At 47.6% G+C, this 16,709-nt stretch overlaps 2 non-coding genes across 2 annotated transcripts; both read right to left on the bottom strand.

Annotated features, from left to right (window-relative positions):
• Positions 1–7,346: 7,346 nt before the first annotated feature.
• On the bottom strand, positions 7,347–7,420 carry TRNAL-CAA (transfer RNA leucine (anticodon CAA)). Its single transcript has one exon. It is a non-coding gene; the product is annotated as a tRNA-Leu (tRNA).
• A 7,099-nt stretch (positions 7,421–14,519) lies between these two features.
• On the bottom strand, positions 14,520–14,593 carry TRNAL-CAA (transfer RNA leucine (anticodon CAA)). The gene has a single exon. It is a non-coding gene; the product is annotated as a tRNA-Leu (tRNA).
• Positions 14,594–16,709: the final 2,116 nt, after the last annotated feature.

Consider the following 16,709-nt stretch of genomic DNA (forward strand, 5'->3'; position numbering starts at 1 on the left):
GCATCAAGACTGCCAGAACCGTGACCCCCGTTAAGCTATTAGCAGACAAGGCAAATGAAGTGAGGGGTTCGTTTGACAAACATATTAAGGAAGCCAACAGTCACCGAAACCAAGGAGCACAGAGGAATGTTTCTATTTTTTAAAATATCTAGTACCAATCAATCAGTTTTTTCTTTTTAAAGAAAAGTACTTATAAAGCAGCAGAATAAACAACCATGACACCGGTGGGATCCGAACCCACGATCTCCGTATATCGTGTCCGGTGCTGCTACCAACTGAGCTACGGCGACACCTGTCCAATCTGCTGCTTTCGTGGGTATTTATGTTTTGCCTGTAAGCGAACCTTGAGAGTGTTCACCAGCGCCACCCTCGTCCATAGCGGTGGACGTAGCATGTCCTGTAATACCGCAATTGTGACGTAGAACGTGATCTAACGGCGAGGGCGGAAACTGTGCGAGAGCCCTCTTACGCTACCTATGGCATCAAGACTACCAGAACCGGGACCCCCGTTAAGCTATTAGCAGACAAGGCAAATGAAGTGAGGGTCTCGTTTGACAAACGTATTAAGGAAGCCAACAGTCACCGAAACCAAGGAGCACAGAGGAATGTTTCTATTTTTTTAAATATCTAGTACCAATCAATTAGTTCTTTTCTCTTTAAAGAAAATTACTTATAAAGCAGCAGAAAAACAACCATGACGTCAGTGGGATCCGAACCCACGACCACCGAATATTGCGTCCGGTGCTCTTACCAACTGAGCTACAGTGACGGCTGTCCAATCTGCTGCTTTCGTGGGTATTTATGTTTTGCTTGTAAGCGAGCCTTGAGAGTGTTCTCCAGCGCCACCCTCGTCCATAGCGGTGGACGTAGCACCTCCTGTAATACCGCAAGTGTGACGCAGAACTTCATCTAACGGCGACGGCGGAAACTGTACGAGAGCCATATTACGCTACCTATGGCATCAACACTACCAGAACCGGGACCCCCGTTAAGCTATTAGCAGACAAGGCAAATGAAGTGAGGGTCTCGTTTGACAAACGTATTAAGGAAGCCAACAGTCACCGAAACCAAGGAGCACAGAGGAATGTTTCTATTTTTTTAAATATCTAGTACCAATCAATTTCTTTCTTTAAAAGAAAATTACTTATAAAGCAGCAGAAAAAACAACCATGCCGCCGGTGGACCCGAACCCACGACCTCCGAATATCGCATCCGGTGCTCTTACCAACTGAGCTACAGCGACGGCTGTCCAATCTGCTGCTTTCGTGGGTATTTATGTTTTGCGTGTAAGCGAACCTTGAGAGTGTTCACCAGCGCCACCCTCGGCCATAGCGGTGGGCGTAACACGTCCTGTAATACTGCAAGTGTGACGTAGAACCTCATCTAACGGCAAGGGCGGAAGCTGTGCCAGAGCCCTCTTACGCTACCTATGGCATCAAGACTGCCAGAACCGTTACCCTCGTTAAGCTATTTTCAGACAAGGCAAATGAAGTGAGGGGCTCGTTTGACAAACATATTAAGGAAGCCAACAGTCATCGAAACCAAGGAGCACAGAGGAATGTTTCTATTTTTTTAAATATCTAGTACCATTTTAAAGAAAAGTACTTATAAAGCAGCAGAAAAAACAACCATGACGCCGGTGGGATCCGAACCCACTATCTCCGTATATCGTGTTCGGTGCTCTTACCAACTGAGCTACGGCGACCCCTGTCCAATGTGCTGCTTTCGTGGGTATCTTTGTTTTGCGTGAAAGCGAACCTTGAGAGTGTTCACCAGCGCCACTCTCGTGCATAGCGGTGGACGTAGCACGTCCTGTAATACCGCAAGTGTGACGTAGAACGTCATCTAACGGCGAGGGCGGAAACTGTGCGAGAGCCATCTTACGCTACCTATGTCATCAAGACTGCCAGAACCGGGACCCCCGTTAAGCTATTAGCAGACAAGGCAAATGAAGTGAGGGGCTCGTTTGACAAACTTATTAAGGAAGCCTACAGTCGCCGAAACCAAGGAGCACAGAGGAATGTTTCTATTTTTTTAAAATATCTAGTACCAATCAATTTCTTTCTTTAAAAGAATATTACTTATAAAGCAGCAGAAAAAACAACCATGCCGCCGGTGGATCCGACCCCACGACCTCCGAATATCGCGTCCGGTGCTCTTACCAACTGAGCTACCGCGACGGCTGTCCAATCTGCTGCTTTCGTGGGTATTTATGTTTTGCGTGTAAGCCAACCTTGAGAGTGTTCACCAGCGCCACCCTCGTCCATAGCGGTGGACGTAACACGTCCTGTAATACTGCAAGTGTGACGTAGAACGTCATCTAACGGCGAGGGCGGAAACTGTGCGAGAGCCCTCTTACGCTACCTACGGCATCAAGACTGCCAGAACCGAGACCCCCGTTAAGCTATTAGCAGACAAGGCAAATGAAGTGAGGGGCTCGTTTGACAAACGTGTTAAGGAAGCCAACAGTCACCGAAACCAAGGAGCACAGGGGAATGTTTCTATTTGTTTTTAATATCTAGTACCAATCAATTAGTTCTTTCCTTTTTAAAGAAAATTACTCATAAAGCAGCAGAAAAAATATCCATGCCGCCGGTGGGATCCGAACCCACGACTTTCGAATATCGCGTCCGGTGCTCTTACCAACTGAGCTACGGCGACGGCTGTCCAATCTGCTGCTTTCGTGGGAATTTATGTTTTGCGTGTAAGCGAACCTTGAGAGTGTTCGCCAGCTCTACCCTCGTCCATAGCGGTGGACGTTGCACGTCCTGTAATACCGCAAGTGTGGCGTAGAACCTCATCTAACGGCGAAGGCGGAAACTGTGCGAGAGCCCTCTTACGCTACCTATGGCATCAAGACTGCCAGAACCGGGACCCCCGTTAAGCTATTAGCAGACAAGGCAAATGAAGTGAGGGGCTCGTTTGACAAACGTATTAAGGAAGCCAACAGTCACCGAAACCAAGGTGCACAGGGGAATGTTTCTATTTTTTTTAATATCTAGTACCAATCAATTAGCTTTTTTTCTTTTTAAAGAAAATTACTTATAAAGCAGCAGAAAAAACAACCATGCCGCCAGTGGGATCCGAACCCACGACCTCCGAATATCGCGTCCGGTGCTCTTACCAACTGAGCTATGGAGACGGCTGTCCAATCTGATGCTTTCATGGGTATCTTTGTTTTGCGTGTAAGCGAACCTTGAGAGTGTTCACCAGCGCCACCGTCGTCCATAGCGGTGGACGTAGCACGTCCTGCAATACCGCAAGTGTGACTTAGAACGTGATCTAACGGCGACGGCGGAAACTGTACGAGAGCCATATTACGCTACCTATGGCATCAACACTACCAGAACCGGGACCCCCGTTAAGCTATTAGCAGACAAGGCAAATGAAGTGAGGGTCTCGTTTGACAAACGTATTAAGGAAGCCAACAGTCACCGAAACCAAGGAGCACAGAGGAATGTTTCTATTTTTTTAAATATCTAGTACCAATCAATTTCTTTCTTTAAAAGAAAATTACTTATAAAGCAGCAGAAAAAACAACCATGCCGCCGGTGGACCCGAACCCACGACCTCCGAATATCGCATCCGGTGCTCTTACCAACTGAGCTACAGCGACGGCTGTCCAATCTGCTGCTTTCGTGGGTATTTATGTTTTGCGTGTAAGCGAACCTTGAGAGTGTTCACCAGCGCCACCCTCGGCCATAGCGGTGGGCGTAACACGTCCTGTAATACTGCAAGTGTGACGTAGAACCTCATCTAACGGCAAGGGCGGAAGCTGTGCCAGAGCCCTCTTACGCTACCTATGGCATCAAGACTGCCAGAACCGTTACCCTCGTTAAGCTATTTTCAGACAAGGCAAATGAAGTGAGGGGCTCGTTTGACAAACATATTAAGGAAGCCAACAGTCATCGAAACCAAGGAGCACAGAGGAATGTTTCTATTTTTTTAAATATCTAGTACCATTTTAAAGAAAAGTACTTATAAAGCAGCAGAAAAAACAACCATGACGCCGGTGGGATCCGAACCCACTATCTCCGTATATCGTGTTCGGTGCTCTTACCAACTGAGCTACGGCGACCCCTGTCCAATGTGCTGCTTTCGTGGGTATCTTTGTTTTGCGTGAAAGCGAACCTTGAGAGTGTTCACCAGCGCCACTCTCGTGCATAGCGGTGGACGTAGCACGTCCTGTAATACCGCAAGTGTGACGTAGAACGTCATCTAACGGCGAGGGCGGAAACTGTGCGAGAGCCATCTTACGCTACCTATGTCATCAAGACTGCCAGAACCGGGACCCCCGTTAAGCTATTAGCAGACAAGGCAAATGAAGTGAGGGGCTCGTTTGACAAACTTATTAAGGAAGCCTACAGTCGCCGAAACCAAGGAGCACAGAGGAATGTTTCTATTTTTTTAAAATATCTAGTACCAATCAATTTCTTTCTTTAAAAGAATATTACTTATAAAGCAGCAGAAAAAACAACCATGCCGCCGGTGGATCCGACCCCACGACCTCCGAATATCGCGTCCGGTGCTCTTACCAACTGAGCTACCGCGACGGCTGTCCAATCTGCTGCTTTCGTGGGTATTTATGTTTTGCGTGTAAGCCAACCTTGAGAGTGTTCACCAGCGCCACCCTCGTCCATAGCGGTGGACGTAACACGTCCTGTAATACTGCAAGTGTGACGTAGAACGTCATCTAACGGCGAGGGCGGAAACTGTGCGAGAGCCCTCTTACGCTACCTACGGCATCAAGACTGCCAGAACCGAGACCCCCGTTAAGCTATTAGCAGACAAGGCAAATGAAGTGAGGGGCTCGTTTGACAAACGTGTTAAGGAAGCCAACAGTCACCGAAACCAAGGAGCACAGGGGAATGTTTCTATTTGTTTTTAATATCTAGTACCAATCAATTAGTTCTTTCCTTTTTAAAGAAAATTACTCATAAAGCAGCAGAAAAAATATCCATGCCGCCGGTGGGATCCGAACCCACGACTTTCGAATATCGCGTCCGGTGCTCTTACCAACTGAGCTACGGCGACGGCTGTCCAATCTGCTGCTTTCGTGGGAATTTATGTTTTGCGTGTAAGCGAACCTTGAGAGTGTTCGCCAGCTCTACCCTCGTCCATAGCGGTGGACGTTGCACGTCCTGTAATACCGCAAGTGTGGCGTAGAACCTCATCTAACGGCGAAGGCGGAAACTGTGCGAGAGCCCTCTTACGCTACCTATGGCATCAAGACTGCCAGAACCGGGACCCCCGTTAAGCTATTAGCAGACAAGGCAAATGAAGTGAGGGGCTCGTTTGACAAACGTATTAAGGAAGCCAACAGTCACCGAAACCAAGGTGCACAGGGGAATGTTTCTATTTTTTTTAATATCTAGTACCAATCAATTAGCTTTTTTTCTTTTTAAAGAAAATTACTTATAAAGCAGCAGAAAAAACAACCATGCCGCCAGTGGGATCCGAACCCACGACCTCCGAATATCGCGTCCGGTGCTCTTACCAACTGAGCTATGGAGACGGCTGTCCAATCTGATGCTTTCATGGGTATCTTTGTTTTGCGTGTAAGCGAACCTTGAGAGTGTTCACCAGCGCCACCGTCGTCCATAGCGGTGGACGTAGCACGTCCTGCAATACCGCAAGTGTGACTTAGAACGTGATCTAACGGCGAGGGCGGAAACTGTGCGAGAGCCCTCTTACGCTACCTATGGCATCAAGACTGCCAGAACCGTGACCCCCGTTAAGCTATTAGCAGACAAGGCAAATGAAGTGAGGGGCTCGTTTGACAAACTTAGTAAGGAAGCCTACAGTCGCCGAAACCAAGGAGCACAGAGGAATGTTTCTATTTTTTTAAAATATCTAGTACCAATCAATTTCTTTCTTTAAAAGAAAATTACTCATAAAGCAGCAGAAAAAATATCCATGCCGCCGGTGGGATCCGAACCCACGACTTTCGAATATCGCGTCCGGTGCTCTTACCAACTGAGCTACGGCGACGGCTGTCCAATCTGCTGCTTTCGTGGGTATTTATGTTTTGCGTGTAAGCGAACCTTGAGAGTGTTCGCCAGCTCTACCCTCGTCCATAGCGGTGGACGTTGCACGTCCTATAATACCTCAAGTGTGGCGTAGAACCTCATCTAACGGCGAAGGCGGAAACTGTGCGAGAGCCCTCTTACGCTACCTATGGCATCAAGACTGCCAGAACCGAGACCCCCGTTAAGCTATTAGCAGACAAGGAATGAAGTGAGGGGCTCGTTTACAAACGTATTAAGGAAGCCAACAATCACCGAAACCAAGGTGCAAAGGGGAATGTTTCTATTTTTTTAAATATCTAGTACCAATCAATTTGTTTCTTTAAAAGAAAATTACTAATAAAGCAGCAGAAAAGACAACCATGCCGCCGGTGGATCCGAACCCACGACCTGCGAGTATCACGTCCGGTGCTCTTACCAACTGAGCTACAGCGACGGCTGTCCAATCTGCTGCTTTCGTGGGTATTTATGTTTTGCGTGTAAGCGAACCTTGAGAGTGTTCACCAGCGCCACCCTCGTCCATAGCGGTGGACGTAACACGTCTTGTAATACTGCAATTGTGACGTAGAACGTCATCTAACGGCGAGGGCGGAAACTGTGCGAGAGCCCTCTTACGCTACCTATGGCATCTAGACTGCCAGAACCGTGACCCCCGTTAAGCTATAAGCAGACAAGGCAAATGAAGTGAGGGGCTCGTTTGACAAACATATTAAGGAAGCCAACAGTCACCGAAACCAAGGAGCACAGAGGAATGTTTCTATTTTTTTAAATATCTAGTACCAATCAATTAGTTTTTTCTTTTTAAAGAAAAGTACTTATAAAGCAGCAGAATAAACAACCATGACACCGGTGGGATCCGAACCCACGATCTCCGTATATCGTGTCCGGTGCTGCTACCAACTGAGCTACGGCGACACCTGTCCAATCTGCTGCTTTCGTGGGTATTTATGTTTTGCCTGTAAGCGAACCTTGAGAGTGTTCACCAGCGCCACCCTCGTCCATAGCGGTGGACGTAGCATGTCCTGTAATACCGCAATTGTGACGTAGAACGTGATCTAACGGTGAGGGCGGAAACTGTGCGAGAGCCCTCTTACGCTACCTATGGCATCAAGACTGCCACAACCGAGACCCCCGTTAAGCTATTAGCAGACAAGGCAAATGAAATGAGGGGCTCGTTAGACAAACATATTAAGGAAGCCAACAGACACCGAAACCAAGGAGCACAGAGGAATGTTTCTATTTTTTTAAATATCTAGTACCAATCAATTAGTTCTTTTCTCTTTAAAGAAAATTACTTATAAAGCAGCAGAAAAACAACCATGACGCCAGTGGGATCCGAACCCACGACCACCGAATATTGCGTCCGGTGCTCTTACCAACTGAGCTACGGCGACGGCTGTCCAATCTGCTGCTTTCGTGGGTATTTATGTTTTGCTTGTAAGCGAGCCTTGAGAGTGTTCACCAGCGCCACCCTCGTCCATAGCGGTGGACGTAGCACCTCCTGTAATACCGCAAGTGTGACGTAGAACTTCATCTAACGGCGACGGCGGAAACTGTACGAGAGCCATATTACGCTACCTATGGCATCAACACTACCAGAACCGGGACCCCCGTTAAGCTATTAGCAGACAAGGCAAATGAAGTGAGGGTCTCGTTTGACAAACGTATTAAGGAAGCCAACAGTCACCGAAACCAAGGAGCACAGAGGAATGTTTCTATTTTTTTAAATATCTAGTACCAATCAATTTCTTTCTTTAAAAGAAAATTACTTATAAAGCAGCAGAAAAAAACAACCATGCCGCCGGTGGATCCGAACCCACGACCTCCGAATATCGCATCCGGTGCTCTTACCAACTGAGCTACAGCGACGGCTGTTAAATCTGCTGCTTTCGTGGGTATTTATGTTTTGCGTGTAAGCGAACCTTGAGAGTGTTCACCAGCGCCACCCTCGGCCATAGCGGTGGGCGTAACACGTCCTGTAATACTGCAAGTGTGACGTAGAACGTCATCTAACGGCGAGGGCGGAAGCTGTTCGAGAGCCCTCTTACGCTACCTATGGCATCAAGACTGCCAGAACCGTTACCCTCGTTAAGCTATTAGCAGACAAGGCAAATGAAGTGAGGGGCTCGTTTGACAAACATATTAAGGAAGCCAACAGTCATCGAAACCAAGGAGCTCAGAGGAATGTTTCTATTTTTTTAAATATCTAGTACCATTTTAAAGAAAAGTACTTATAAAGCAGCAGAAAAAACAACCATGACGCCGGTGGGATCCGAACCCACTATCTCCGTATATCGTGTTCGGTGCTCTTACCAACTGAGCTACGGCGACCCCTGTCCAATCTGCTGCTTTCGTGGGTATCTTTGTTTTGCGTGAAAGCGAACCTTGAAAGTGTTCACCAGCGCCACTCTCGTGCATAGCGGTGGACGTAGCACGTCCTGTAATACCGCAAGTGTGACGTAGAACGTCATCTAACGGCGAGGGCGGAAACTGTGCGAGAGCCATCTTACGCTACCTATGTCATCAAGACTGCCAGAACGGGACCCCCGTTAAGCTATTAGCAGACAAGGCAAATGAAGTGAGGGGCTCGTTTGACAAACGTATTAAGGAAGCCAACAGTCACCGAAACCAAGGTGCACAGGGGAATGTTTCTATTTTTTTTTTAATATCTAGTACCAATCAATTAGCTTTTTTTCTTTTTAAAGAAAATTACTTATAAAGCAGCAGAAAAAACAACCATGCCGCTAGTGGGATCCGAACCCACGACCTCCGAATATCGCGTCCGGTGCTCTTACCAACTGAGCTATGGAGACGGCTGTCCAATCTGATGCTTTCATGGGTATCTTTGTTTTGCGTGTAAGCGAACCTTGAGAGTGTTCACCAGCGCCACCGTCGTCCATAGCGGTGGACGTAGCACGTCCTGTAATACCGCAAGTGTGACTTAGAACGTGATCTAACGGCGAGGGCGGAAACTGTGCGAGAGCCCTCTTACGCTACCTATGGCATCAAGACTGCCAGAACCGTGACCCCCGTTAAGCTATTAGCAAACAAGGCAAATGAAGTGAGGGGCTCGTTTGACAAACTTATTAAGGAAGCCTACAGTCGCCGAAACCAAGGAGCACAGAGGAATGTTTCTATTTTTTTAAAATATCTAGTACCAATCAATTTCTTTCTTTAAAAGAAAATTACTTATAAAGCAGCAGAAAAAACAACCATGCCGCCAGTGGATCCGACCCCACGACCTCCGAATATCGCGTCCGGTGCTCTTACCAACTGAGCTACCGCGACGGCTGTCCAATCTGCTGCTTTCGTGGGTATTTATGTTTTGCGTGTAAGCCAACCTTGAGAGTGTTCACCAGCGCCACCCTCGTCCATAGCGGTGGACGTAACACGTCCTGTAATACTGCAAGTGTGACGTAGAACGTCATCTAACGGCGAGGGCGGAAACTGTGCGAGAGCCCTCTTACGCTACCTATGGCATCAAGACTGCCAGAACCGTTTCCCCCGTTAAGCTATTAGCAGACAAGGCAAATGAAGTGAGGGGCTCGTTTGACAAACATATTAAGGAAGCCAACAGTCACCGAGACCAAGGAGCACAGAGGAATGTTTCTATTTTTTTAAATATCTAGTACCAATCAATTAGTTTTTTTTAAAGAAAAGCACTTATAAAGCAGCAGAAAAAACAACCATGACACCGGTTGGATCCGAACCCACGATCTCCGTATATCGCGTTCGGTGCTCTTACCAACTGAGCTACGGCGACCCCTGTCCAATCTGCTGCTTTCGTGGTTATTTATGTTTTGCGTGTAAGCGAACCTTGAGAGTGTTCACCAGCGCCACCCTCGTCCATAGCGGTGGACGTAGCACCTCCTGTAATACCGCAAGTGTGACGTAGAACTTCATCTAACGGCGACGGCGGAAACTATGCGAGAGCCCTCTTACGCTACCTATGGCATCAAGACTGCCAGAACCGAGACCCCGTTAAGCTATTAGCAGACAAGGTAAATGAAGTGAGGGGCTCGTTTGACAAACGTATTAAGGAAGCCAACAGTCACCGAAACCAAGGAGCACAGGGGAATGTTTCTATTTGTTTTTAATATCTTGTACTAATCAATTAGTTTTTCCTTTTTAAAGAAAATTACTTATAAAGCAGCAGAAAAAATAACCATGCCGCCGGTGGGATCCGAACCCACGACCTCCGAATATCGCGTCCGGTGCTCTTACCAACTGAGCTACAGCGACGGCTGTCCAATCTGCTGCTTTCGTGGGTATTTATGTTTTGCGTGTAAGCGAACCTTGAGAGTGTTCGCCAGCTCCACCCTCGTCCATAGCGGTGGACGTAGCACGTACTGTAATACCGCAAGTGTGGCGTAGAACCTCATCTAATGGCGAAGGCGGAAACTGTGCGAGAGCCCTCTTACGCTACATATGGCATCAAGCTGCCAGAACCGAGACCCCCGTTAAGCTATTAGCAGACAAGGCAAATGAAGTGAGGGGCTCGTTTGACAAACGTGTTAAGGAAGCCAACAGTCACCGAAACCAAGGTGCACAGGGGAATGTTTCTATTTTTTTTTTAAATCTAGTACCAATCAATAAATTTTTTTTCTTTTTAAAGAAAACACTTATAAATCAGCAGAAAAAAACCATGCCGCCGCTGGGATCCGAACACACGACCCCCGAATATCGCGTCCGGTACTCTTACCAACTGAGCTACGGCGACGGCTGTCCAATCTGCTGCTTTTGTGGGTATTTATGTTTTGCGTGTAAGCGAACCTTGAGAGTGCTCGCCAGCTCCACCCTCGTCCATAGCGGTGGACGTAGCACGTCCTGTAATACCGCAAGTGTGGCGTAGAACCTCATCTAACGGCGAAGGCGGAAACTGTGCGAGAGCCCTCTTACGCTACATACGGCATCAAGACTGGCAGAACCGAGACCCCCGTTAAGCTATTAGCAGACAAGGCAAATCAAGTGAGTGGCTCGTTTGACAAACGTGTTAAGGAAGCCAACAGTCACCGAAACCAAGGTGCAAAGGGGAATGTTTCTATTTTTTTTTTATATCTAGTACCAATCAATTAGCTTTTTTCTTTTTAAAGAAAATTACTTATAAAGCAGCAGAAAAAACAAACATGCCGCCAGTGGGATCCGAACCCACGACCTCCGAATATCGCGTCCGGTGCTCTTACCAACTGAGCTACGGCGACGGCTGTCCAATCTGCTGCTTTCGTGGGTATTTATGTTTTGCGTGTAAGCGAACCTTGAGAGTGTTCGCCAGCTCCACCCTCGTCCATAGCGGTGGACGTAGCACGTCCTGTAATACCGCAAGTGTGGCGTAGAACCTCATCTAACGGCGAAGGCGGAAACTGTGCGAGAGCCCTCTTACGCTACATACGGCATCAAGACTGGCAGAACCGAGACCCCCGTTAAGCTATTAGCAGACAAGGCAAATGAAGTGAGTGGCTCGTTTGACAAACGTGTTAAGGAAGCCAACAGTCCCCGAAACCAAGGTGCACAGGGGAATGTTTCTATTTTTTTTTAAATCTAGTACCAATCAATTAGTTCTTTTTCTTTTTAAAGAAAATTACTTATAAATCACCAGAAAAACAACCATGCCGCCGCAGGGATCCGAACCCACGACCTCCGAATATCGCGTCTGGTGCTCTTACCAACTGAGCTACGGCGACGGCTGTCCAATCTGCTGCTTTCGTGGGTATTTATGTTTTGCGTGTAAGCGAACCTTGAGAGTGTTCGCCAGCTCCACCCTCGTCCATAGCGGTGGACGTAGCACGTCCTGTAATACCGCAAGTGTGACGTAGAACGTCATCTAACGGCGAGGGCGGAAACTGTGCGAGAGCCCTCTGACGCTACCTATGGCATCAAGACTGCCAGAACCGAGACCCCCGTTAAGCTATTAGCAGTCAAGGCAAATGAAGTGAGGGGCTCGTTTGACAAACGTATTAAGGAAGCCAAACGTCACCGAAACCAAGGAGCACAGGGGAATGTTTCTGGTTGTTTTTAATATCTAGTACCAATCAATTAGTTTTTCCTTTTTAAAGAAAATTACTTATAAAGCAGCGGTAAAAATAACCATGCCGCCGGTGGGACCCGAATCCACGACCTCCGAATATCGCGTCCGGTGCTCTTACCAACTGAGCTACGGCGACGGCTGTCCAATCTGCTGCTTTCGTGGGTATTTATGTTTTGCGTGTAAGCGAACCTTGAGAGTGTTCGCCAGCCCCACCCTCGTCCATAGCGGTGGACGTAGCACGTCCTGTAATACCGCAAGTGTGGCGTAGAACCTCATCTAACGGCGAAGGCGGAAACTGTGCGAGAGCCCTCTTACGCTACATATGGCATCAAGACTGCCAGAACCGAGACCCCCGTTAAGCTATTAGCAGACAAGGCAAATGAAGTGAGGGGCTTGTTTGACAAACGTGTATAGGAAGCCAACAGTCACCGAAACCAAGGTGCACAGGGGAATGTTTCTATTTTTTTTAAATCTAGTACCAATCAATTATTTTTTTTCTTTTTAAAGAAAATACTTATAAATCAGCAGAAAAAAACCATGCCGCCGCCGGGATCCGAACCCACGACCTCCGAATATCGCGTCCGGTGCTCTAACCAACTGAACTACGGCGACGGCTGTCCAATCTGCTGCTTTTGTGGGTATTTATGTTTTGCGTGTAAGCGAACCTTGAGAGTGTTCGCCAGCTCCACCCTCGTCTCTAGCGGTGGACGTAGCACGTCCTGTAATACCGCAAGTGTGGCGTAGAACCTCATCTAACGGCGAAGGCGGAAACTGTGCGAGAGCCCTCTTACGCTACATGCGGCATCAAGACTGCCAGAACCGAGACCCCCGTTAAGCTATTAGCAGACAAGGCAAATGAAGTGAGGGGCTCGTTTGACAAACGTATTAAGGAAGCCAACAGTCACCGAAACCAAGGTGCCCAGGGGAATGTTTCTATTTGTTTTTAATATCTAGTACAAATCAATTAGTTTTTCCTTTTTAAAGAAAAAACTTATAAAGCAGCAGAAAAACAACCATGCCGCCGGTGGGATCCGAACCAACGACTTCCGAATATCGCGTCCGGTGCTCTTACCAACTGATCTATGGCGACGGCTGTCCAATCTGCTGCTTTCGTGGGTATTTATGTTTTGCGTGTATGCGAGCCTTGGGAGTGTTCACCAGCGCCACCCTCGTCCATAGCGGTGGATGTAGCACCTCCTGTAATACCGCAAGTGTGACGTAGAACTTCATCTAACGGCGACGGCGGAAACTGTGCGAGAGCTCTCTTACGCTACCTACGGCATCAAGGCTGCCAGAACCGGGACCCCCGTTAAGCTATTAGCAGGCAAGGCAAATGAAGTGAGGGGCTCGTTTGACAAACGTATTAAGGAAGCCAACAGTCACCGAAACCAAGGTGCACAGGGGAATGTTTCTATTTTTTTTAAATATCTAGTACCAGTCATTTAGTTTTCTTTTTCCTTTTAAAGAAAATTAGTTAGAAAGCAGCTGAAAAAACAACCATGCCGCCGGTGGGATCCGAACCTACGACCTCCGAATATTGAGTCCGGTGCTCTTACCAACAGAGCTACGGTGACGGCTGTGCAATCTGCTGCTTTCTTGGGCATTTGTGTTTTGCGTGTAAGCGAACCTTGAGAGTGTTCACCAGCGCCACTGTCGTACTTAGCGGTGGACGTAGCACGTCCTGTAATACCGCAAGTGTGACGTAGAACGTCATCTAACGGCGAGGGGGGAAACTGTGCGAGAGCCCTCTTACGCTACCTATGGCATCAAGACTGCCAGAAACGAGACCCCGGTTAAGCTATTAGCAGACAAGGCAAATGAAGTGAGGGGCTCGTTTGACAAACTAATTAAGGAAGCCAACAGTCACCGAAACCAAGGTGCACAGGGGAATGTTTCTATTTTTTTTTAAATATCTAGTACCAATCAATTAGTTTTTTTTCTTTTTAAAGAAAATTACTTATAAAGCAGCAGAAAAAACAACCATGCCGCCGGTGGGATCTGAACCCACGACCTCCGAATATCGCTTCCGGTGCTCTTACCAACTGAGCTACAGCGACGGCTGTCCAATCTGCTGCTTTCGTGGGTATTTATGTTTTGCGTGTAAGCGAACCTTGAGAGTGTTCACCAGCGCCACCCTCGTCCATAGCGGTGGACCTAGCACGTCCTGTAATACCGCAAGTGTGACGTAGAACAGCATCTAACGGCGAGGGCGGAAACTGTGCGAGAGCCCTCTTACGCTACCTATGACATCAAGACTGCCAGAACCGAGACCCCCGTTAAGATATTAGCAGAAAAGGCAAATGAAGTGAGGGGCTCGTTTGACAAACTTATTAAGGAAGCCAACAGTCACCGAAACCAAGGTGCATAGGGGAATGTTTCTATTTTTTTTAAATATCTAGTACCAGTCATTTAGTTTTCTTTTTCCTTTTTAAAGAAAATTAGTTAGAAAGCAGCTGAAAAAACAACCATGCCGCCGGTGGGATCCGAACCTACGACCTCCGAATATTGAGTCCGGTGCTCTTACCAACAGAGCTACGGCGACGGCTGTCCAATCTGCTCCTTTCTTGGGCATTTATGTTTTGCGTGTAAGCGAACCTTGAGAGTGTTCACCAGCGCCACCCTCGTCCATAGCGGTGGACGTAGCACGTCCTGTAATAACGCAAGTGTGACGTAGAACTTCATCTAACTGCGAGGGCGGAAACTGTGCGTGAGCCCTCTTACGCTACCTAAGGCGTCAAGACTGCCAGAACCGAGACCCCCGTTAAGCTGTTAGCAGACAAGGCAAATGAAGTGAGGGGCTCGTTTGACAAACGTATTAACAAGCCAAGAGTCACCGAAAACAAGGTGCACAGGGGAATGTTTCTATTTTTTTTAAATATCTAGTACCAATCAATTAGTTTTTTCTCTCTTTTCAAAGAAAATTACTTATAAAGCAGTAGAAAAAACAACCATGCCACCGCTGGGATCCGAACCCACTACCTCCGAATATCGCGTCCGGTGATCTTACCAACTGAGCTACGGCGACTTCTGTCCAATCTGCGGCTTTCGTAGGTATTTATGTTTTGCGTGTAAACGAACCTCGAGAGTGTTCACCAGCGCCACCCTCGTCCATAGCGGTGGACGTAGCACCTCCTGTAATGCCGCAAGTGTGACGTAGGACGTCATCTAACGGCGAGGGCGGAAACTGTGCGAGAGCCCTCTTACGCTACCTATGGCATCAAGACTGCCAGAACCGAGACCCCCGTTAAGCTATTAGCAGACAAGGCAAATGAAGTGAGGGGCTCGTTTGACTACCGTATTAAGGAAGCCAACAGTCACCGAAACCAAGGTGCACAGGGGAATGTTTCTATTTTTTTTAAATATCTAGTACCAATAAATTAGCTTTTTTTATTTTTAAAGAAAATTTCTTATAAAGCAGCAGAAAAAACAACCATGCCGCCAGTGGGATCCGAACCCACGACCTCCGAATATCGCATCCGGTGCTCTTACCAACTGAGCTACGGCGACGGCTGTCCAATCTGCTGCTTTTGTGGGTATTTATGTTTTGCGTGTAAGCGAAACTTGAGAGTGTTCGCCAGCTCCACCCTCGTCCATAGCGGTGGACGTAGCACGTCCTGTAATACCGCAAGTGTGGCGTAGAACCTCATCTAACGGCGAAGGCGGAAACTGTGCGAGAGCCCTCTTACGCTACATACGGCATCAAGACTGGCAGAACCGAGACCCCCGTTAAGCTATTAGCAGGCAAGGCAAATGAAGTGAGGGGCTCGTTTGACAAACGTATTAAGGAAGCCAACAGTCACCGAAACCAAGGTGCACAGGGGAATGTTTCTGGTTTTTTTTTATTATCTTGTACCAATCAATTAGCTTTTTTTCTTTTTAAAGAAAATTACTTATAAACCAGCAGAAAAAACAACCATGCCGCCAGTGGGATCCGAACCCACGACCTCCGAATATCGCGTCCGGTGCTCTTACAAACTGAGCTACGGCGACGGCTGACCAATCTGCTGCTTTCGTGGGTATTTATGTTTTGCGTGTAAGCGAACCTTGAGAGTGTTCACCAGCGCCACTGTCGTACTTAGCGGTGGATGTAGCACCTCCTGTAATACCGCAAGTGTGACGTAGAACTTCATCTAACGGCGACGGCGGAAACTGTGCGAGAGCCCTCTTACGCTACCTATGGCATCAAGACTGCCAGAACCGGGACCCCCGTTAAGCTATTAGCAGGCAAGGCAAATGAAGTGAGGGGCTCGTTTGACAAACGTATTAAGGAAGCCAACAGTCACCGAAACCAAGGTGCACAGGGGAATGTTTCTGGTTTTTTTTTATTATCTTGTACCAATCAATTAGCTTTTTTTCTTTTTAAAGAAAATTACTTATAAACCAGCAGAAAAAACAACCATGCCGCCAGTGGGATCCGAACCCACGACCTCCGAATATCGCGTCCGGTGCTCTTACAAACTGAGCTACGGCGACGGCTGACCAATCTGCTGCTTTCGTGGGTATTTATGTTTTGCGTGTAAGCGAACCTTGAGAGTGTTCACCAGCGCCACTGTCGTACTTAGCGGTGGATGTAGCACCTCCTGTAATACCGCAAGTGTGACGTAGAACTTCATCTAACGGCGACGGCGGAAACTGTGCGAGAGCCCTCTTACGCTACC

Source organism: Amblyomma americanum, chromosome 1 (genome assembly GCF_052857255.1).
Source record: "Amblyomma americanum isolate KBUSLIRL-KWMA chromosome 1, ASM5285725v1, whole genome shotgun sequence".
NCBI classification, from domain to species: Eukaryota; Metazoa; Arthropoda; class Arachnida; order Ixodida; family Ixodidae; genus Amblyomma; species Amblyomma americanum.